Below are 23,113 nucleotides of genomic sequence, written 5' to 3' on the forward strand. Positions count from 1 at the left end.
GCTAATTCAATTACATGGCTCTTTTTAAATCATGGATTTGTATAGATTTAAATATATACCATACAAATTGAATGCCTGATGTTTTAATGGGGTTATGACATTTTGTTTTTGTGTAACCTAACGTTACTGAAGGATTTAGAAATATTAACCCTTTTAATAGTGGTCTACATTTTTGAAGGATCATTTTACTTTCGAGGGAAAACAAATAATTAACTGATCATCATGCTGATTTTTTTCATGCAATCAAAGCAGGTTCTAAACTATTCTTTAACTGATCCATTCATTTGGTAACCAGTTTACTGCATGAATTCAACTTCTTAATTTTTCTAATAGATTATGATTTTATACAAAATTAGCCCATCAAATTTGTAACCACTGTGGTCACCACATTAATTATTGCAACCTCTAAAGTTCCTCATTTTTATGGGTACTCCCTTCCCCCTAGGTGCAAAGATATACAATATTTTTAGCAAAAGGGGAAACAATAGTAGCCAATCTCTTAAAATATTCATTTAGTCTATAAAAAAGTAAAAGAAAAAAATCCCTGTTTTATTGGTTAACACAATTCCATATTTCTTTTGTCTGAATAACAACTTGGAAACACTATAAAACATCAAGAAGTAATAAAATCTTTCATGAGACAAGCTTTTTAGCAAAAATAGTCTCCAGAACTAAACTTGAAAGGAAGTTCTTAAGCTTTTTTATGGTCCTACTCTTGATTAAAACATTGTGTTAAATGAGTACTGAGGATCGATAGTTCCTTTCTCTCCCCGCCCCCCCTAACTGAAAGACTATCTGCTGAAACTATCTCTACTTTTCTTAGGTGCACCACCCCAGTATTTTTAAGTGACTGTAACATTCTGCACTTGGCTTTGTACACCTATCAGAGAGTGACTGTAGGAATCAAACCCTCGTTAAGCAAAGCAATTGTCTCCTGGGTGCCGGTTATTTCCATTCAGGCTTTTCTAGTGTTCCTGGAGATACACTGCAGGCACTGTTTTTCTTTGCATGTGGATTGTGCTAAAAGCCTCATTTCCAGTACAATCTATCACACCCGCCAGGTGGGAGACCCCTGGGCCTGCCGCTCTGGTTGTGCTGGAGGACAGCAGAGGCTGTATCCTTCAACCTGGGCCTGCTTCCTTAGAAATGTACCCAGTTGTCAGTCGTAAATGACTGACCAGTCACACTGATCTAAAAGATCTTCGATGACAGTTTAAGCTTTGCTGTCACCACTGTCAGCAGAGGGTTAGTACCCTTTCCTCCTCCTTCTTCCCTGTTTCAGTGTGTTCTCAGTATACACACCCTCCAGACACCAGATCCTCTCCCAATTATATATCTCCCACCAGGTAAAAAAGTTGGTGCTCCTCTGCTCTGCACAGACCTTTTACCTCTCCGGACTATGCCCGCTTCTGGGAGGTAGAAGTTTTGTGTTTTTCTCCCTGAGAGAACAGCACTTTCCTTGGTACTAGCCATAGCAGCCACTACATGGGGCTTTTGTTTTGTACCTTTGTGAATGAAACATTAGGTGCAAAGAGTGAAAGTCAACAATATTATAACTCTGCAATTCCATGTTCAAGGTGGGAAGAAGAAATGGAAGGCATGACATCAGTCTAATCATTTTCTTGCATCAGGAAAAAACAAAAGCTTTCCTCATGCCCCTAATAAACTGCCACTAAGAACATTCTGTTTAATTAAAATTCACATAATAAAATAAACCTACACTCTATATTCTAAACACTAAAGAAAGTCACATGTAGAGCTAGGGCTAAAGAGATACATATAGCTAGGTACAGTTAAATGCCTCACTAACATTTAATTATTCTCAGTCACTGGAACCCAAACTCACTATTTCCCTGAGCTTAAGTAGATCTCAGCTTCAATATAGAGCTTTCCAGGCTTGTCTATCTGAAGAAGTTGAGGATGTTTCCAGTGACAATGATCTTTGCCTGCTGGTTCTCAATTTAAAAGGGGGGAAGGACCTTATTTGCAGAGAATAAAAATCTATTTACTTGCCTAAGTTGCACTTTCTCATGTAACCTAAAACATACACAGAGAAGTAAAAAAAATGTGATACCACTGTACCTAAACAAGGATTTCACTGCCACTTCTCAGATCCCCACAACTTCCCTCGATGTACTCTGGCTTCAGTTGGCCTTTTTTTTTTTTTTTTAAGTCCTCATCTGAGGATATGTTTTTATTAATGAGAGAGAGAGAGAGAGAGAGAGAGAGAGAGAGAGAGAGAGATCAATTGGTTGCCTCCTATACGCACTCCGACTGGGGATCGAACCTGTAACCTAGGTATGTGCCTTGAAGGGCAATCAAACCCACAATGTTTTTGATGTACAGGGCGATGCTCCAACCAACGGAGCCACCTGGCCAAAGCCAGGCTGCCTTATTTTTAAGATGGATCTCTTTCCTCAGAACCCTTTTTAAGGAAAAACTCATTCATACACAACATTCATAGTACTAAAGTTGAAATATGAGATTTTTTTTCACCCTTTACTATCATGTTTATAGTGCATTTTATCTACCAAAGTTATTTCATAACTTATGGAACTTATCATAAATACAGCTCTTAGTAAGGACATGAAAAACCCATCCAGTAAGCCCTCCAAAGGAAGTGATAGAAAAATTCCCCCAAAATGCTTCCTGCTTGGAAAGTCAGCTAAAAGTTCAGGGTGAGGAAGTGACACCAAATGTTTGGCAGCTTGGGACGTGCTCCTGTCCAGGGGCTGCCCATGCGCAGAGCTGGCGGAGGGACCTGGACAGGCCTCAGAAGCTCCTCCAGCCCCTCGGAATGCCAGGCCTGGGTGGGGTCGGGAGCAGGAAGAGGGGGAAGCGGAAACTGTGGCTGATTTCATGCTCCTCTGGCTTGCCTCCTGGATGCTAGGCACAATCCAGAGATGCCCTGGCAGCAGTGGGAGCAGCTGGATAGGTTAAGAAAGGCCTTTTGTCCCTGCCGTTCACTAACAGGCCAGTTTTGGGTGACAGATGTAACATAGATGAGCAGGCCTTCAGGCAAGTCCAGAATGATCTTATCCTTGATTAGCAAGCTTCGGGTTTTGTTTGGCATTTTTTAGACAGAAATAGAATTTTTTAGACAGAATTTTTTATTCCATGGATGTTTTGAGGACAGCTTCAGCCCCTTCTTCCAATAAAACACTTAACTTTCATTTTAATACATATCACTAGACACTGTTAAGTATTTAGTTTACCTTTAAAGAAAGATCATTATTAAGAATGTCTACAAGGAAATCACAGAGAATAAACTCTCTCAAAATCTCATTTTATGTGCTGTTAGAAATAACCATGTACTTTTTTTCCATCTCAGTCATTCTGGGAAAAATAATTGTGGCCAAGGATGATGTGGAAAACTTCAGCATTAAAAATAATGCCATAAGTAATCCAAAAGGGAAATTAATTTTCACTTGGAAGGTGTTCACTCTCACAAACACTGAAATAATGAGTAAACTGGCTCTCCTGAGACCATGCCAGCTGTCCCCTGCTGCTCCTCGCTGAGCTCCGGGTGTCACGAGCCTCTTTCACTGCCCTAACTTCTGACTCGGAATCAGGAGACTTAATTAGGACATCTCTTCACACAATTAGAAACAATCTATTGTACTATTAGACACCAACTTCTCCCACTAAGTCACTCAGAATTGGCTGATTTCCTTATCAAGTGAAACTATTATTGCCACTGAAAAATAAAAAATAATAATATAAGACAACTTAGAGTGCAAAGGATGTTTAAGTTGATAGTATCTCACTTTACAGCCCTCTGGGGACAGGTAATGTGATGGGGACCATTCACACCCACACACAGAGACCAGCCCCAGAGGGGATGGCTTTGTGGGAAATTTCAGGGCAATGAAAGATACCAGTGATTTCATTCTTAAACTTTACAGCAGATTTGAAAGATGTAATATAAATAATTGAAATTCAGGTACTATAACATTCCATGTTATTATAGAAAAGATAGAAGTTGAAAAGAAACGAAGGTCCTGAGCAATCTAATGAATGAATAATCATGAACTGAAAGTTACAAGTTGACTCTGAGAATGCTAGTTACAGACTGGGCTTGTTGAAACCACCTTCCTCCTTCCATTTTCCCTTCCCTCTAAATGGACTGAGTGTCTCATACCATTTTAGAGGTGATACAGGCTCTGCCACTCCAAGCTCCACACCTTAATCCTCACCCATAAAATTCATAAATATCTTCATCTGTTGGTGTTTTTCAAGAGTAGTCGCAGATGTGGACCATGCTGTGAACAATTGTAGCAGAACAGATTTTTAAAGAGTTTGCAATCTCCTCAAATAAACTATCTGACAAATAGAGCTATATGCCACAGGTTTTGGGGGGTTGGAGGTTGGGGAATGGAGGTAGAGTATCAAAACCTGAATGGGAGAGAAAGCCAAGGAGAAAAAAAACTTGTAAGTACATCATCCTCCCTTGGAGTGCTAACATGGAAATAAAAATTAAAGACACTAAAATGCCCCTAAGGAAAACAAATCTATGAAAACTTTTAGAAAGGGGTATATAATGGTTTATATGGCCATGACATCTAAAAAGAATGTTAAGAAACATCTCTCTCCATCCTGACATTCAAAATATCTAAAAATGAAGTTTAGGACATTAACCCAATTATTTTAACTTTAAAAATACTTCTCCTGAACAAAACTAATGCAGTAGAATATCAGACTGGATGTACGAAATGCTAAAGTTGCTTCTAGCAGCTATTCATAACTTCCCTGGAATGCTGGTGTGTCAGCAGGTTCCCCAGGTTCTCTGAGAGCTGGCTCCCCTAACACAAAATGGCTCCTCTACTGACTGTGTATAGTTCCCCCCGTGCTCTCCCTGAATGATGGTACTAATTTTGCACTAGCTAGTGACTGTTTATGTTGACAGATTTCCTGAAGACTATTGAAGTGCACTGCCCACAAGGAATCCCACATTTTCTCTTCATTGGCATATTCTTGTAATTTATCATTTTAACCTATGAGTTTACTCAATGAAGAGATTATTTAAAAGACTCCTTGAGATATCATTTAACATAGCTAATCCAGGTCATTATAAATTTTTTTTTTTACCAGAAATTGCTTGCTTTTGTGCATAAGTAAAAACAAATGTCCTATGTGTACAATTATTTTGATTTTAAAAGCCATACTTATTAGATAAAGACAAACTTAGGATTCTGTAGTTCCCTTTAGTGATCACAAGCTATCTTCCTTATAGACATGCCTGTCTATATATTCAATTGTATTTATAATAGTTTTATATAGGCTTGGATTTATTTCTGTATATATGTAATTATATATTTATTTCTGTATATATGTAATTATATATATGTTAATCCCACTCAACATACATACACACACACACACACACACACACACATACATACTTGGGTATGAACAGACATAAAATAAAACTACAGACCTTGTTATAATACAAACAATAACAGGTTCAATTTAATATAATATGTCTTAAAATCAGGCCTAAAAATAGTAGATTTATTGAAAAGACTACTGAATTGGATATAAAACATGGTTTCTATTCACCTGTTTATCACAAATTGGTTAAGTTACTTAACCTTTTGGGGCCACAATTTTCTTATTTGTAAACTTAAAATACAAAAAAAAGATAAATACTTTACCCTTTAAATGGTAATAGGGTACCTTGTGTTGGGAAAACTGAGGCAGAATTTTCAGCATGTATGTTTCATTTATTGACCTTCACAGATTAAGAAAAGGACCTCCACTTCCAGTAGCAATGCCAGACAAGACATTCTACTGGAAACCAACTGGATACTATATACAACATTTGGGTTTGATGTTGGATTCCCTGGAACTGGGCAAATAATCTCCAAGCCCTTTCCTCCTCTCTCTCTCACCTCCCCCCCTGCCCCAAATAAAAAGGAACAAGCTGAGTCAGCACTGGAGCTTGGAGCAACAAACAGATAAATATGTTGAGCAAGAAACAAAGGAGAGAAATGATGCTATATAATAAAAGCCTAATATGCTAAGTGTCCGGTCATCTGGTTGTCTGTTCAACCAATCAAAGTGTAATATGCTAATGATATGCTAAGGCCACTCAACCGTTCGCTATGACGTGCACTGACCACCAGGGGCGGCAGACGCTCCAACTGGTAGGTTAGCTTGCTGCTGGGGTTAGGCCGATCAGGACTGAGCAAGATGGGCTGAACCCACCCTGTAGCCCTCCCACAATCCCTGCCCGGCTGGCCAACCTTCCGTCTCTCTCCTTGGACTTGATCATGCACTGGTGGGGTCCTTCGGCCTGGCCTGTGCCCTCTCGCAATCTGGGACCCTTTGGGGGATGTCGAAGAGCCGGTTTCAGCCCAATCCCACTCAACACAGGAGCTGCCCCCTGGTGGTCAGTGTGCTCCCACAGGGGGAGTGCCGTTCAGCCAGAAGCCAGGCTCATGGTTGGCAAGTGCAGCAGCAGTGGTGGGACCCCCCCGCCCCCCAGTACACGAATTTCGTGCACTGGGCCTCTAGTGTTATACTAAGAGACAATGCCAGTAGGAAACTGAAGCTAGGGTTGACAGCAAGGAAGGGGAATTGAACCTGAGATGCTGTATTAAGTCAGATTGGTAGTCTCCCCAGCTCCTCTCAGAACAAATCAAATCTCTATAAGAAAGCATCCTACGATATATCCCATTAGAGTCCCACAATTTATCCTTAGGCAAGTATTACTTCAAAATTAAAGACATCAAGCACATGAGGAGGTAAGCCATCTATATTAGAACTGTCAGAAATAGAACAGCTGCTTATGAAGTACTTAAAGAAACAAAGTATGGAATCAAAAGAATGAGCAAGCAACAGAAAACTACCAGGGATAATCAGGCAGTTCTTCAAAATAACAAAGTGGAATATCTACACTGAGTGGCCAGATTATTATGACCCCTGACGTTTGTAGGCAAATTAGCCATACACTGCATCGTATGGGATATGGAAGCCGAAGGCCTGTTCGAACACCTTTGCTGTCTGCAGTTACCAAGATAAAACGTCTCCAATTCGCACAGGAACACAAGGATTGGACAGTCGAACACTGGAAAAAAGTTATGTGGTCCGATGAATCACGTTTCCAGTTGCATCATGCAGGTGGCAGAGTGAGAATTTGGCGGAAACAGCAGGAAAGCATGCACCCCACATGCATGAGTACAACCCTTCAAGCTGGTGGGGGCAGTGTTATGGTTTGGGGCATGTTTTCCTGGCATGATTTGGGCCCTTTAATTCATGTGGAACAACGTCTGAATAGCACAACATACCTAAGTATCGTTGCTGAACAAGTTCATCCTATCATGTTGATGGCGTATCCCAATGGAGATGGCTTCTTCCAACAAGACAATGCATCATGCGACGGTGCTCGTATTGTGCAGGAGTGGTTTCAAGAACATGAGGGAGATTTCACCTTGCTTAGGTGGCCCCCACAATCACCAGATCTTAATCCAATTGAGCATTTGTGGAACAAAGTTAAAAGAGCCATCAGGCAGCTGGTTCCACAACCATCAAATCTCACAGAACTGGACAGTGCTATTCATCAGGCATGGTGTCAGATTCCTCGCATCACCTTTCAACATCTCGTGGAGTCAATGCCAAGAAGAATCACTGCAGTATTGAAGGCAAAAGGTGGCCCAACGAAGTACTGATGGGGTGGTCATAATAATCTGGCCGCTATATATATATATATATATATATATATATATATATATATATATATCTCCCACGTTCAAAGGCTGTTAAATCACGTTGTTTACTCATGTCTTCAGAAAAAAATCACTTCTGTCATGGTAAACAATTTGCTTCCCTATTTATAATGGTCTGGCCCTCTAGCAACTTCAGCGTGAAATTATAGCTAATTTGCCTACAAATGTCAGGTGGTCACAATAATCTGACCACTCAGTGTATACGTAAAATATGTAAATGTTGAAAGAAAAGGACAAAACATATTAAGAAGCACATTTGCCACATGTGAAAATAGATTTAATGAAGATAGAAATGGATAAATTAACTAAAATATAATCCAGAAATAAAAGACCTGGAAAATATAAGAATAATGCAAAACATTGAGGATAAAATGAGAAGGTCTAATAATGTCAAATGAGAGCCATAGAAGGAGAGAATCAAGCTAATCAAGGAGTGATAACAGCTGAGAAATTTCCAGAAATGCTGAAAGCTATTAAACCACAATTTCAGAAAGCATGCATACACACAAAAATCAATGCCTAGATATCACCTCGTAGTGATCTGCAGAGCACCAAAGACAAAAGTTTTTAAGGCAGCTAGTGAAAAGACATCTCAAAGTAATGATCATTTTATGGATAGCAGACTGCTCAAGAATAACTGATACCACTGCATCTACCTATAACTTCTTCCCCTGTCCCATTTCCTTCTCTTCCCTGAGGGAGGAGCTCTCCTTTATGTTTACCCTTCCTTTTCAATATTCCAAATACTTTTATAATGTATGAATATATCCATAAATAATATATTATTTCCATTTGCTTTTTTAATTATGTAAAAGAGATATCATACTACATCCAGCAGTCCCTCTTTATCCAGGGTTTCTCTTTCCAAGGTTTGTTACCCAAAGCTAACTGAAGTCTGAAATATTACCAGTAAATGGAAAGTTCCAGAATTCAACACACATAAAATTTTAAATTGTGTGCTGTTCTGACTAGTGTGATCAAATCTTGCCCTATCCTGCTCTGTCCTGTCAGGACATGAATCACCCCTTTGTTCAGCATATTCACTCTGTATGCCATTAGTCATTGAATGACCATCTCCATTACTAGATCGGTTAGCAGAAACTTATGGGTGCTTAGTTCATTTACAGACTTTTTTCTTTTGTGTGTGTGTGTGTGTGCGCGCTAGAGAGAGGAAGAGAGCACATTCACTAACTTTATTATTGTATTTTGTTATAATTGTCCTATTTTATTATGTGTTGTTATTCTCCTACTGGGCCTAATTTATAAATTAAACTTTATTATAGGAAAAAACATAGTATACAGGGTGAGGCAAAAGTAGGTTTATAGTTTTGAGTATTTGAAAGTTTATTCTTGTATTATTATTTATTAATTATAGTATTATTTTTCATATGAACAACCATAATTTTACTGTTGCCCCACCCTATACATAGGGATCAGTATTTTTTATGGTTTCAGATTCTACTGGATCTTGGAATATATCCCCCCAAGAATAAGAGGGTGGAACTCTTTTTTTTTCATTCAACTTACAATTTTTAAGTATTAAACCCCATTGTTTTGTGTTATTACAGAGCACTCATTTTAATATCATTATTTAGATATAATTTACATATAATAAAGCATATATATAGTTCAACAGCTTTCAGTATATTTATAGAGTTGTGTTATCATCACCATCTTCTAATTTTACTCTTCCTCAAAAAGAAACCTTACAGCCATTAGCAATCATTCCCAACCCCCTCCTCCCCTCATCCTTCAATGTCCTTTGTCTCACCATCTCCAATCTGCAATTGCACCACTATTCTATGTCATTTTTCCATATATGTTTGGGTGTATTCTCTATTATTTTTATTTATAACGTACATCTTTTATACTTAATCTTTTGAATGTATCAAATAGTATATCAAAACATAAAAAAGACCTTTAAAATTGCAATGATATAAATATACCAGCAAAAAGTCACTTATAAAGGAGGAAATCAGATAGACCCCAGACTTCCCCACACCACCCTCCAAACCAAACAGTGAAGCAGTGTCTAAAAAGTTCCGAGAGGAAAAATGCATGACTTGAAAATTTTAAGCCCAATCAAATTATCTCCTAGGATAAATGCAAGATAAGGTATTAAGCATGAAATATAAAGAAATAAAACTCCATGAGCTTTTCTTGGAATGAAAAATAAGTTAACTAAAAACTACTGTATGACAAGTTTCTAAACCAGCTGGATGAGAAAAATCAACAACTTATGCAAGAATCAAGTGGAAATAAAGAATGATATAGCTACAATAAGAAACACAATGGAAGGTTTCAACAGTAGACTAGAAGAAGCAGAGGTGAATTAGAAGACAGGGCAGAAAAAACACCCAATGGAAGGAGAGCCTAAAGGAGCTTTAGGACAACATGAAACAAAGTAACTTACGTATAATAGGGGTGCCAGAATGACAAGAAGAGGATCAAGGAATAGAAAACCTACTTGAAAAAATAATGACAAAACTTCCCTGATTTGGGGAAGAAAAAAGTCATAACACAGAGAGTCCCAAACAAGATGAACACAAAAAGACCCACACCAAGACACATTGTAATTACAATGGCAAACATTAATGACAAAGAGAGAATCTTAAAGGTGCAAGAGAGAGACAGAGTTACCTACAAGGGATCTCCCATTAGATTATCAACTGATTTCTCAACAGAAACACACCAGGCCAGAAGGGAATGAAATGAAGTATACAAAGTGATGCAAAGCAAGGGACTGAATTCAAGAATACTCTAACCAGCTAGGCTATCATTCAAAATTGAAGTGGAAATCAGGAGCTTCAAAGACAAAAAATGCTAAGGGAGTCTGTCACTATCAAGCCAGCAATGCAAGAAATGCTAAAGGGACTGTTGTAAAAAGAAGAAATAAAAAGGGAAGAAGGAACACAGGCACAAAGAATAAAAATAGCTACAAACAAGTACCTATTAATAATAACCTTAAATGTAAATGAATTAAATGGTCCAATCAAAAGATATCCAGTGGCTGAATGGATAAGAAAACATGACGCATATACCAGTATATGCTGTCTACAAGAGATCCACCTCAGAACAAGGGACTCACACAGACTGAAAGTGAAGGTCTAGAAAAATATTTTTCAGGCAAATGGAAATGAAAAAAAAAAGGTGGGGTAGCAATTCTTATATCTGACAAAATAGACCTCAAAGTGAAGGCTGTAACAAGAGAGAAGGAAGGCCAAAGGTATAATACCAAAAGTATCACGACAACAAGAGGATATAACTCTGGTAAACATATAAGCACACAATGCAGGAGCACCCAAATACATAAAAAAAAAAAACTTCTGAAAGGTATCAAGGGAGAGATCGATAGCAATACAATCATAGTAGGGGACATTAATACCCATTAACATCACTGGATAAATCCTCTAGACAAAAAATCAACAAAGAGACAGCAATCCTAAATGACTCACTAAATCAGATGGATTTAATTGACCATTTTCAAAACATTTCACCCCAAAGCTATGGAATATACATTCTTCTCAAACGCACATGGGACATTTCAAAGATAGACCACATATTGGGACACAGGCAAAGTCTCTCCAAATTCAAGAAGACTGAAATCATATCAAGCATCTTCTCAGAACACAGTGGCATAATATTAGAAATCAACTACAATGAAAACAATTTAAAAAATTCAAACACTTAGAGGCTAAGTAGCATGCTATGAAACAATGATTGGCTTACCAAAGAGATCAAAGAAGAAATTAAAAACATCCTGGAAACAAACGACAATGAAAATAAAACAATCCAAAATCGATGGGATATTGTGAAAGCAGTCATGAGAGGGAAGGCGATAGCATTACAAGCCTACCTCAAAAAAAAAAAAAAAAAAAGGAAAACTGGTAATAAGTTATCTAACTCTATAACTTAAAGAATTTGAAAGAGAGCAACAAGAAAAGCCCAAAGTGAGCAGAAGGAAGGCGATAATAAAGATCAGAGCAGAAATAAATGACATAGAGACCAAAAAACAATACAAAAGATCAATAAAACCAAGAGCTGGTTCTTTGAAAGGATAAACAAGATTGATGAACCTCTAGCCAGGCTCACCAAGAAGCTAAACAAAATCAGAAATGAAAGAGGTGAAATAACAACAGACCCTACAGAAATATAAAGGATTGTAAAAAAAAATACCATGAACAACTCTATTTCAACAAATTTGTCAACCTAGAAGAAATGGACATATTCCTTGATAAACATGACCTTCCAAAACTCAATCAGGAATAATAAAAAAATCTGAGTAGGCCAATAACTATGTAGGAAATTGAAGCAGTAATCAAAAAACTTACAGCAAACAAAAGTCCTGGGCCAGACGGCTTCATAGGAGAGTTTTACTAAACATTCAAAGAACTAAAACCTATCCTCTTCGGACTATTCAAAAAAATTCAAGAGGAAAAAACACTTCCAAACTCTTTCTATGAAGCCAGCATTACCCTAATCCCCAAACCAGATAAAGACACTACAAAAAAAAGAGAATTACAGGCCAGTATCCCTGATGAACATAGATGCTAAAATCCTCAACAAAATTCTAGCAAATCGAGCATTACATTAGAATGATTATACACCATGACCAAGTGGTGGTTATTCTGGGGATGCAAGGATGGTACAATATACACAAACCAATAAGTGTGATAAATCACATAAACAAATTGAGATAAAAATCACATAGTCATATCAATTGATGCAGAAAAAGCATTTGACAAAATGCATGCATATAAGCATAACCAATAAACACAGACACTAGGGGCATGAGGGCATGTACTGGAGGGGGTGGGGGCGTTGGGAGTGGCTGGGGAGAGGTCAATGGGGGAAAAAGGAGACATATGTAATACTTTAATCAACAAAGAATAAATTAAACACACACACACTACTACATGACAAAACCTAGGCAACCAAGTAGATAACCAGTGTAAAGAGTGCAGAGATAGAGAAGCCACGGCACTGAAGGGTCTGGTGGTCAGCACCAAATCATTTAAAATGGAATCAAGGTGAACAACTGCTTGAATTATGGTTTCAGAAAGGAATGTACATGCTATAAACCCAAGCACTGTAAAGAATAACATAACTAACAAAAAATGGGATTAGAAGGAAAGAAGTGGGGAAAGTGAAATGGTATGGTTTCTCAAATTTCATAAGGAAATCAATAGATACTGTGCAAAATAGAAACATAATTTTAAAAATATTTTGACTCTACCCCTATGTGTGTCACTGAGGAAATGAGTGAAATTTGGGTGGGCATGTCTTTGATATTTGGACTGACCTGTGTATTATATTTGGCATCTCTAGGGCCCAGGCACTAAATGCCAGGATCACCTAGGTTATTGTGACCACCCAGCATTTCTATTGCTTCCTAAAGACCTGGCACTGCCTTGGGTTGAGAAATGCTGCTCTAACTCTTTAAGTTTTTCATAGTACTGTTTCTCTTAAATTTAGAGCAATGTTGGAGAATTAAAATTTCTTGACTTAAAATCACACAAAAGGGATCATTTACCTGAAATTCATTCAATTTCATGTGTGGATCCCTTCTATTAAGTTAAAATAAATTGCATACAGAAAAGCCTGCTTATCTAATGTAACCACTTGTAAGTTAACAAAAAGCATTTGCTTAAACAAGAAATCTGAAGAAATATACATATTTAATTTTTATTTTCATTGTGTACAGACAACATAAATTTTCCCATTTTAACCATTTTTGGTGTACAGTTCTGTGACATTAATATATGCACATTGTTGTGCAACTATCACCACTTTCCATCTCCAGAACTTTTTCATCGTCCCCAGCTGTGTATTTTAACATAAACCATATAAAGAATATTTGCCAATCTTTTGATTTGGGGCCAAGAATTTTTCTTTGAGAGAGGTCCTCTGATTGGAATTCCTCCTGGCCATCTTTTTTGCATGAATTACACCAATAATGAGCTCTCTAGGATTTCCGGTTTCAATTTCTTTAAAATGAAACAAGAACTGAAAAACATTTGGGAAAGAATCTCAAATGCAAAATCCTCCTAGATCCCCTGCCCCCACCACCCAGTATTTTACCCCTAATTTGAAAACACATTTTGAATTACCTTACATTTACCAGTTTCCTAGCACACTCAATTTATTCTTTACAGAAGCAATTCATTCTTTTGCATTTGTAATTTATCAATTTGCATAAAATTTAATTAAGTTATATGATTTAAAGGTTTGGGTTTAAACACAGTTGATTTATGGAAAGTATCCAGCTGAACTGATGTGAACAAAAGTGTAGACCTGTGTAGAGAGCTGTTAAGTGAAATAATGTCACTTATGAAATAATCTGGCAAGTTGGATATTATATTAAATTTTAAGAAGTATGTATGCTTGTGATGAATTTGTGTGTCAACTTGGCTAGTCTTAGGGGTACCCAGACTTTTGGTCAAACACTATTCTGGGAGTGTCTGTGTGTTTCTGGGTGAAATTTACATTGTAAAAAAATGAGTGGGTAGATTGAATAAAGCACATTGTCTGCTCTAATGTGGGTGGGCCTCATCCAATCGATTGAAGATGTGAATAAAACAAAAAGGCTAAATAAGGAAGAACTCCTCTAGCCTAACTGCTTTGAGCTAGACCAGTGGTTCTCAACCTGTGGGTTGCGACCCCTTTGGCGGTCGAAGGACCCTTTCACAGGATGCCTAAGACCATCCTGCATATCAGATATTTACATTACGATTCATAACAGTAGCAACATTACAGTTATGAAGTAGCAACGAAAATAATTTTATGGTTGGGTCACAACATGAGGAATGTATTTAAAGGGCCAGAAGGTTGAGAACCACTGAGCTAGACATTCTTTTTTCCCCCCAGTCTTTGGACTTGAACTGAAACATCAGTTATTCTTGGGTCTCCAGAGTGGAACTATCCATCAGCTCCCCTGGGTCTCTAACTTGCTGACTGCAGACCTTGGTACTTCTTAGCCTACAAAATCATGTGAGCCATGTCCTTATAATAAACCTCTTTCTTATGTGTACATCCTATTGGTTCTAATCCTCTGGAGATTCCTAATACTACAAATAAAAGTGTTTAGTGCTCACTCTCTTTATCCTCTTATTTCTCCTTTTTTATCTTCTCTTCATCCTGTCTCTACTATCTCTCCTGCTGACTAACTTCTCCCTTCCACTTTGACTGTTCCATGTACTCATAAATTCTCAAGGGAGCCATTTCTTTCCTTTTCCACTCTAACACTATGAACTCTTTGCAGACAGGGTGAGGCTATTCTTCACTTCCCTGTCCCCATCACCTAGCACAGTCCCACCCATCAATCATGGAGAGAGTTTCTGGATGAATAACTTTGAGACTGGAGGTGGTGGTGATGTCTATGGGCTTAGTCACTGCTGTAAATGGAATCTGCAGTTTTCTAGTTCCTCCTGCTCACCACACTTCTATGTCTCTCTCTTTCCCATCATTTTTCTCTCTCAGCCCAATTTCTTCTGGTAAAATATAGCTAGAGGATTATTGCCTTTATTCTGCAAACTCTAGGGGTCATTCTGTTCTTTGAGTGACATCAGGTCTTCCCTTTAACTGTGTTTCTAGAAAGTAATACTCCACACTAAGCCCTCACTTAACATCACCAATAGGTTCTGCGACTTTAAGCAAATCGGCATATAAGGAAACCAATTTTACCATAAACTAACTGATACAAGGGTTAAGTTCCCATGGCATCTCATCAATGTTATATTGAAATAAGGTTGAATGAAATGATGTTATTCGAGGACCTGCTTTGTATACTGTGGTTCTTAAACTTGATGGGACATCAGAATGACCTAAAGGGTTTGTTAAAATATGAACTTCTGGGCCCCATTCCCAGGGCTTCTATTCAGCTGGTCTGTAAAGGGCTGGAGGATCTGCATCTCTAATAAGTTTGCAGGTGATGCTGCACAGATGCTACTGGTCCAGCGACTTCACTTAGAGAATCACTAATCTGTACACCACAGAAGTACCAGCCCATTAGTTATCTAATTCCCTCCACTAAGGTAAAAAAAGAATAGATGTGTTCATTGTCTGGAACTTAACCATGAAATAAAAATAACAGGAAGAAAATGCATGTTTTGTTTTAAACCAAAAGTGCAAAGGATTTTTTCTTATAATCGTTCTTTAATTCAAATCATTCCATAGTCCATGAGTAAAGTTAAAACTTCTAAAAGAGAAAAGACTATTGATATTTCTATCAGAGTATATTAAAAGGTTAATTATGGTGTGCACATCTTAAAGATCTCTTCGCTGTGTGAGCCATCCCCAGAAATACTTGCCATAGAACTGAAATAGAAATGATTGCATGAGTAAATTAGCACCCACACTCCTTGCATGCATCATTTCATAGCGCAAGCCTTTTCTCTTTTCAGGGAATAATGGTTTTACATTTTACTGTGTGATGGCACTCTAATTGCTAAGTATAATAGGGACATTATGCTACAAAGTTAAAAGATTCCAAATGAAAAGGTAAGTCAAATATAGTCATTTCATCCAGCTAAGGATTCTTTAAAGCGTGCTCCTCTTTTCCCCCAGCTCTCTCCCAATTCCGAATTCTTGATGGAATGATCAAGACGGAATATAATGGCAGAAAAACACCTTAAAAGGATCCTAGGATTCATCCAGTCCAGGCATCTGCAACTATGACCCACTAGCCAACTCTGGCCCCCGACCTGTTTCTGTAAATATCATTTTAGTGGAAAACAAACATGCCTGATGAAAGTATTGATAGGGCTGCTTTCACCCCACAATAACAGGTAAGTGGCTGCAATACAGACAATGAGGTCCAAGGCCAAAATATTTACTATCTCATCCTTTTCCAAAAAGGTTTGCTTAGCCCTGCTCTAGTTCAACCTGATCACTCGGGAGGTGAGAAAACGTATCCCATAGAACAAAGTACCTCAGGGTTACAGATTCAGGCAAAGGACTGCAGAACGCCAGGCATTGTCCTCAGCAGCTCCCGTAAGAACTTTGGTTCCCTGAGAGTCAAAGCCATCCTCATGTATTAGTAGAGAAGCGGACGCTTTAGCAAGTTTGCATCTAATTACAATTTTCAAAGAATCCTCCATATGACAAACCCAAAAGAACAGTGTGACAGAAGTGTGCTTTGATGTTAGTCCAAAATGAATAAATAGCATCATTTTTTTCACACTTGTACAAAACACATGAGCAGCCTAACATTTAGGGCCGGTTTCTAATCATGAAAAAGTAAGGATCATCGTGTCTTTCAAAAAATATACTAATAATCTGTCATATAATATTCTCCCCATTGTCCAGAGATTGTGCCTGATGGTGTGAATTCTTATTTTCTCAAAGTTATTGGATTCACCAAATTAACAAAAGCATATAGGCGAGTGTGTGTGTTTGCATAGTATTTTATGTACTTTATACATGTGTCTAAAATAAAATGATATGATGATGCTAGGTGTCATCAGACTCCCAGTCTCTCTTAATTGTATGTTAAGAAAAATATGAATATTTAAAAATTGAATATGTCTATTCTGTAAATAAACGCAAATTCCTGGTTTCAGGTAAGTGTGCAGATGAATACAATGAACTGAAAAGGATTTGAAGGTTGAATTAAAACACAACCAAGCAGTCTGCATCCAGAGCCCACGCGCATCCATGATTAACATTGCTTCAGTGAATCGATGAGCGTCACAAGGGCAGGGCAGAGCTGGTACCCTCGGAGCCTAACAGGACCAAGATGGAACTCTGGGAGAAGAGGAATCCAGAGGAAACTGAACAGAAGTAATCAAAGAAATCAGTTAAAAACCAGGAGATGTTGATATCACAGAAACCAAGGGAGGAGAAAGGAAGAGGAAGGAGGATATGGTCAAAATAATTAAATCCAAGTTTTTTAATTCTCACCCAAGGATATTTTTTCCATTGATATTTTAGAGAGAGTGAGACGAAGCGGGGGGTGGGAAGGAGAGAGAGACAGATAGAGACATCAATTGGTTGCCTCCCGCTCAAGCCCTGACCAGGGTCCGGATGGAACCTGCAAGGAGGTACATGCCCTTGACTGGGAATCGAAGCTGTGATCCTTTCGTGCTCGGGCCAACACTCTAACCATTGAGGAACACTTGCCAGGGCTCCTGTTTCATTTTTAATAAGAACTTAGAATGATCCACTGGATTTGACAATTATGATATCTCTCAACAGGGTCATCTAAAACTCTCCTAGGCCCGATTTTTGGAGACCCCATTCCATATTAGCAAACATTAAAATGTACCAAATTCTACATAAAATTTGTCTTGAGAAATGGTGCCTTTGAAAATAGTATTAATTAAATTTCCTACTTTTTTTGTATTTAAGCCAATTACTTTCTCTGTAACTCTCATTTTATAGGTTCTTGTAAACCCAGAGGACTTAGGGTCTAATCAATGATGACTACATTCAGGGAGGGCTACAGTGGATCACAGAATAAGTAAGTGATGAAGCGAAGAGAGTAAATATGAACTTTCCCTTCACAAGTGTGACTAGGAAAGCAAGAAAAGACAAAGAGAAGCAAAATAGAGCATAAAGTCCAGGGAGGGTATGATTTATTTAAAATTAGAGCTTTTCCCACAGCTTGGAAGAAAAAAAGGGTTAACGATGCAAGAGAGACTAGGAATATTTGATTAAACTGCTACTGGAAGAGATGGCAGATAGCAAGGGATCCAGAACATAAGTAGCTTCACCTTCTTCTTCTTTTTTTATTAATCCTCACTTGAGGATATTTTTTCCATTGATTTTGAGAGAGAGTGGAAGAGAGAGAGAAATATCAATGTGAGAGAAACACATCGATTGGTTGCCTCCTACAGGAGCCCCTACCAGGGCCTGGGTGAGGGAGGAATCTGCAACGGAGGTACATGCCCTTGTCCGGAATTGAACCCGGGACCCTCTGGTCCACAGGCTGATGTTCTATCCACTGAGCCAAACTGGCTAGGGCAGGATTCACCTTCTTGAAAGTCACTATTTCTCTGAGTCCAGATGGAAGGAGAGAAGGACAAGTGGGGGAATAGGTATTCTATTAATAGCTATTATTAATAATGTTAAAATCAAGACAATGACATAATTCCAGTACCACCATTCAACATTGTTCTTCTAAAGATCAGAGAACAACAAGAGGGGCAGTGGGAGATCACAGCAGTTAACAACTCTGTGTTTCATACATAACCCAAAGTCCTCTGTGATGAAGAGTGCTGTGAGATGCCTGTTGGGGCTTAGCTCTGGTTCTTTTATGAGTAAAGAAGAGGCAAGTACTGTCTAGAAGTAAAATGCCCACCTGTGTCAAGCAAATTGACTTGTCAAAGGCTCCATCTGATAGATGAGTTGATTTACACAGAGAAAGCAGGAGGTATATGGAAAGTGCATTAACTCTTTGGGGCCACTGGGGCAACATTAGTAAATCACTGCTACAGTTCTAAATGGTTCCCCTAATGGCCCCAAAGAGTAAGTTCATCCCCTAAAGTCTCAGATAGTCCTAGGTGATCATTTGCCCTCAGAGTGACTAAAAGTGCTTTTCAAGAGCTGGGTCAGTGGCCCAATTTCCACTTTCCAAATAAGGAAACTGGAGTTTATTCTAGGCTACTTGGCCAGTTAATAACAGAGCTTAGATTAGTTATTAGCCAGCTAAAGTGGGTTAGCTAATAATTAGGACTGCTTTTCTGTGATCATCATAGTAAAGGTTTGTTATTCAAAATGTAATTATTCAGTGTGAAATAGTACTCTATTCCGCCCACCCCCCCCCCCCCCCCCCCCCCCCCCGGAGTAGACAAATGGTTCCAATAAGATGGAAGTGAATGGCATTCTGCTGCCAAAAATATGTTATTTTAGTTGTGGCTTTTTGTTGTTGTTAGATAGTTGTAGAAATAGAAATGAAAACTCAAGTTAATAAAGGAGGTAGGAAGTTGTTTCATAAAAGATTTTGGGAGTAGGTCCCAAGTTTGGTGAGTTTATTGGGCTCATGCATTGGATAAATTAGCTCATCTTTGAAGGTGTTGCTTGAAGAGCCCAGCCAGGCCTTTTCGCTTAAGCATACAAAATGAGAAAGCTCTGTGCCCTGAAGACAAGAGAGAAAAGGGGCCAAGGACTCCCAGGACTTTTCAAGGCCACTTCCAAAGAGGTGAAGAAAGATAGCCTTGCGCATGGTTGTTATTACAGCTCAGGTTTATTGTGAAAAAAAGGTTACCAATTCTTTGCAAAACATGTATTCAGATACTAGGCCTTCTCTCCATTCAAAGAGAATGACCAAATATATAGGGGAGAAAAAAGGAATCACTAAGTGATAAGCATATAAAATTTGAGTTAAGGAAGTTCTATGATAGGACTTATCCACATCTACATTTCAAAGCTTACTTGCATGGGCAAGGGCTTCTAGGAATTTCATGACCAGATGCCCAATTGTAAATTTTCTAGAAAGAGAAAAATAAAAGCTGCAACAATAAATTGTGTTCTGGAGCACAATTAAATCTTCATTATTTTTATGATGCTTCCTAGTATATTATGAATGTGTTATTCTAAAGCTTACAGAAAAGAGCAGTAATCTGTGTAATTTTTACCTAAAATGGAGACTTTTTGCTCAGTGGACCAAGGATGAGGGCAGCTCAAGGTTCTGGGGTTACATGGAATGGGACACTGGTTTTGTTTCTTTTGTTTGTCTTGTCTTTTGTGATTAGATTTAGGACTTAACTGCCAAAATAACAAGGACTTCCCTGTTGATGTCTTGGCTGAGTTCAATGAGTTTTGCAAACACAGGAAAAGCAGACTTGAGTATAGGATGACTCAAAAAGGAAATGTCACTTCTTGCCCAAATAAGAGATGCATGTGGTTATTAAAATAAGTTTAAGGCTCAGAAAATTACAATTGTATTCATTGCTTTGGGGATTTGGGCCCCCTCTAATATCTATAAATTAAGAACTGTTATTAACAAATTAATTTATTAATAATAATAATAATCCCTTGCATTTTGTGTCATTTTACACATTACAAAGTGCTTTCACCTGTTATGACTTTGATGTTGACATGGACAGGGCAAGTGTAACTGTGTCCACTTAACAGATGAGTAAACTGAAGCTGCAAATTCCAGGCCTCTTTCCACAGACAACACTAAGGTCCTGTTAACAGTCCCTCTGTGATGAATAACAACTTCTTTGCTCAAGTAAGAGCTCTTTTAAAATGTCAAGTGCGATTGTCATTAATATAAATGTTGACTGGAGATGTGCCCATCCTGCCCTGAAAACATAAGAAGTATACCAGTGGCATATCTTTAGGAAATTCAAGTAGGCTACCTTTTTCTAACAATGAGGATTGCAATAAATTAAGGAGAGTACAGATTAAATATATGTTTTCAGTTGATGGTAGGAACTTAAAAAGAATCCTAATTAGTGAGTTTGTTAGTGGCTTGTCCCACTTTGCTGGATGCCCAGTTATCAATGCCCAGGAGTTTCAGCCTTGGGCCATAACATTTCCCTGTTTCTCCAACAGCCATTTTCATTCATACTTGAGCTAAGGTTACTCAAGTTGCACAGTGCACTTTGGCCAGCGTGGTGGAAGTTCTGAGTGTCTGCAGACCAGTGCTCCCTAAGAATTTGTAAAATCCTCTCTGCATGCCAGCTGGTGTGCCCCTTTAAGCCCCCATTTGCATATGGTACATTACTCAACAAGAGAGGTTTTTCTTTCTGTTTCACCACACACACAGGTGCATGATCATTCCATGAGAGCTCTTGTAAATTACCCTCCAAGGTCCAAGGTCTGAAAAAAATAGGTTTTTCATAAAGACAATGAAAAACCACAATATTTGTACTTTTTTTTTTTTTTACAAAAAAGTCTTCTTCCTGCTTATAGCAACCTTACAAATGGTACCAGTCATTGCGGGGGCGGGGGGGGAGTTAACTGGCTTAGATTTGCAGAAATTTTTCCCCCAAAAAACCATAAATAGTAATGAAATGAAATCTATTGACTCACTTTGCTTTCTGAAAAATCCCACCAAATTCCTGCTTTAAAATATTTACTTTAAAATTCTTCCTGGATACTTAAGAAGTCTTTTCAAGCATCATTCTTTTCTTCTGTAGCCATTTTCTCTAAAATGTATTTGTCTCTCATCAAGACCACCAAACTGAAATATTCAGGTGGAAAAAAGTTTTCCTTCTTCCTCAGTTACATGTATGTGCACAGATGCTAACTGGAGTAGAATAAAGGAACTCAGAACCTTTAGACATTATAGAGAAATTGGGCTTATTAAAATATAAAGTGCCTTTAGACTTAATTCAGTATTATTGTAACCAGAAGCCTTGAGGATATATAAAAGACACAATATTTATCCTATGTGCAAATCAGACCCCAGTAATAAAAGTTTATCCTATGTGATATAATGTCAAAAACTATGTGATATAATGTCAAAAATTATATCACATCTCATATAAAGAAAAATGTGTGATTTTCATGCAAACTAAGAACTTCATTAATAATTCAGATTTCACTCGCCATCAAATATAAGATGATTTTGAACTTACTATTTCTCCATATAAAATAATTAAACTTTCATTAATGTGAATTATTGCTTTACTCCAAATTTTCAAAATCATTAAATAAAAATATAAAGAAGGAACAAACATTTTCTCCAAATGACTCCTTTCATTCTTAAGCTTTGTTCAAAGTTTGGGCAAATACTATGAAAGACAAAAAAAAAAGTCTTCTCTTCTTTTTCTTTTAACTTAAGTTTCCAAGTCAAATTTTATAATCACATTTAGGGTCACTGAACTTAATGCACACATTTTATATAAAGAAAAAAAAAAAGAGTATTATAATTGGTATCCTTTATACTACAAATAAGGCATAGTAAAGCCTTAAATTACTTGCAATAATAGATCAGAAGGAAATATGTCCTTTTATATTATATTAGTGGCCCGCAATTCGTGCACGGGGAGGGGGTGTCCCTCAGCCCAGCCTGCACCCTCTCCAATCTGGGATGTCCAACTGCCAGTTTAGGCCTGATCCAGGACCACTGGCTCCTAACCACTCACCTGCCTGCCTGCCTGATTGCCCCTAACCACTCTGCCTGTCAGTCTGCTCACCCCCAACTGCCCCCTGCTGGCCTGATCACCCCAATTGCCCCCCCCCCCCACTGCTGGCCTGATCACCCCAACTGGCCCCCCAGCCGGCCTGCTCGCCCCCAACTCCACGCCCCCCCCCAGCCTGATCACCTCCAACTGCCCTCCCCTCCTGGCCTGATCACCCCTAACTGCCTCTGTCTCACCCCTGCCACCATGGCTTTGTCCAGAAGGTCTCCCGGTCTAATTAGCATATTACCCTTTTGTTAGTATAGATAGTATTCTCTTGGCTAAACTCCAACTGTCAACCTCACATCACTC

The sequence above is a fragment of the Myotis yumanensis genome, unplaced genomic scaffold (assembly GCF_028538775.1).
Source record: "Myotis yumanensis isolate MYYU_CA2020_CCGP unplaced genomic scaffold, mMyoYum1.0.hap1 SCAF_9, whole genome shotgun sequence".
NCBI classification, from domain to species: Eukaryota; Metazoa; Chordata; class Mammalia; order Chiroptera; family Vespertilionidae; genus Myotis; species Myotis yumanensis.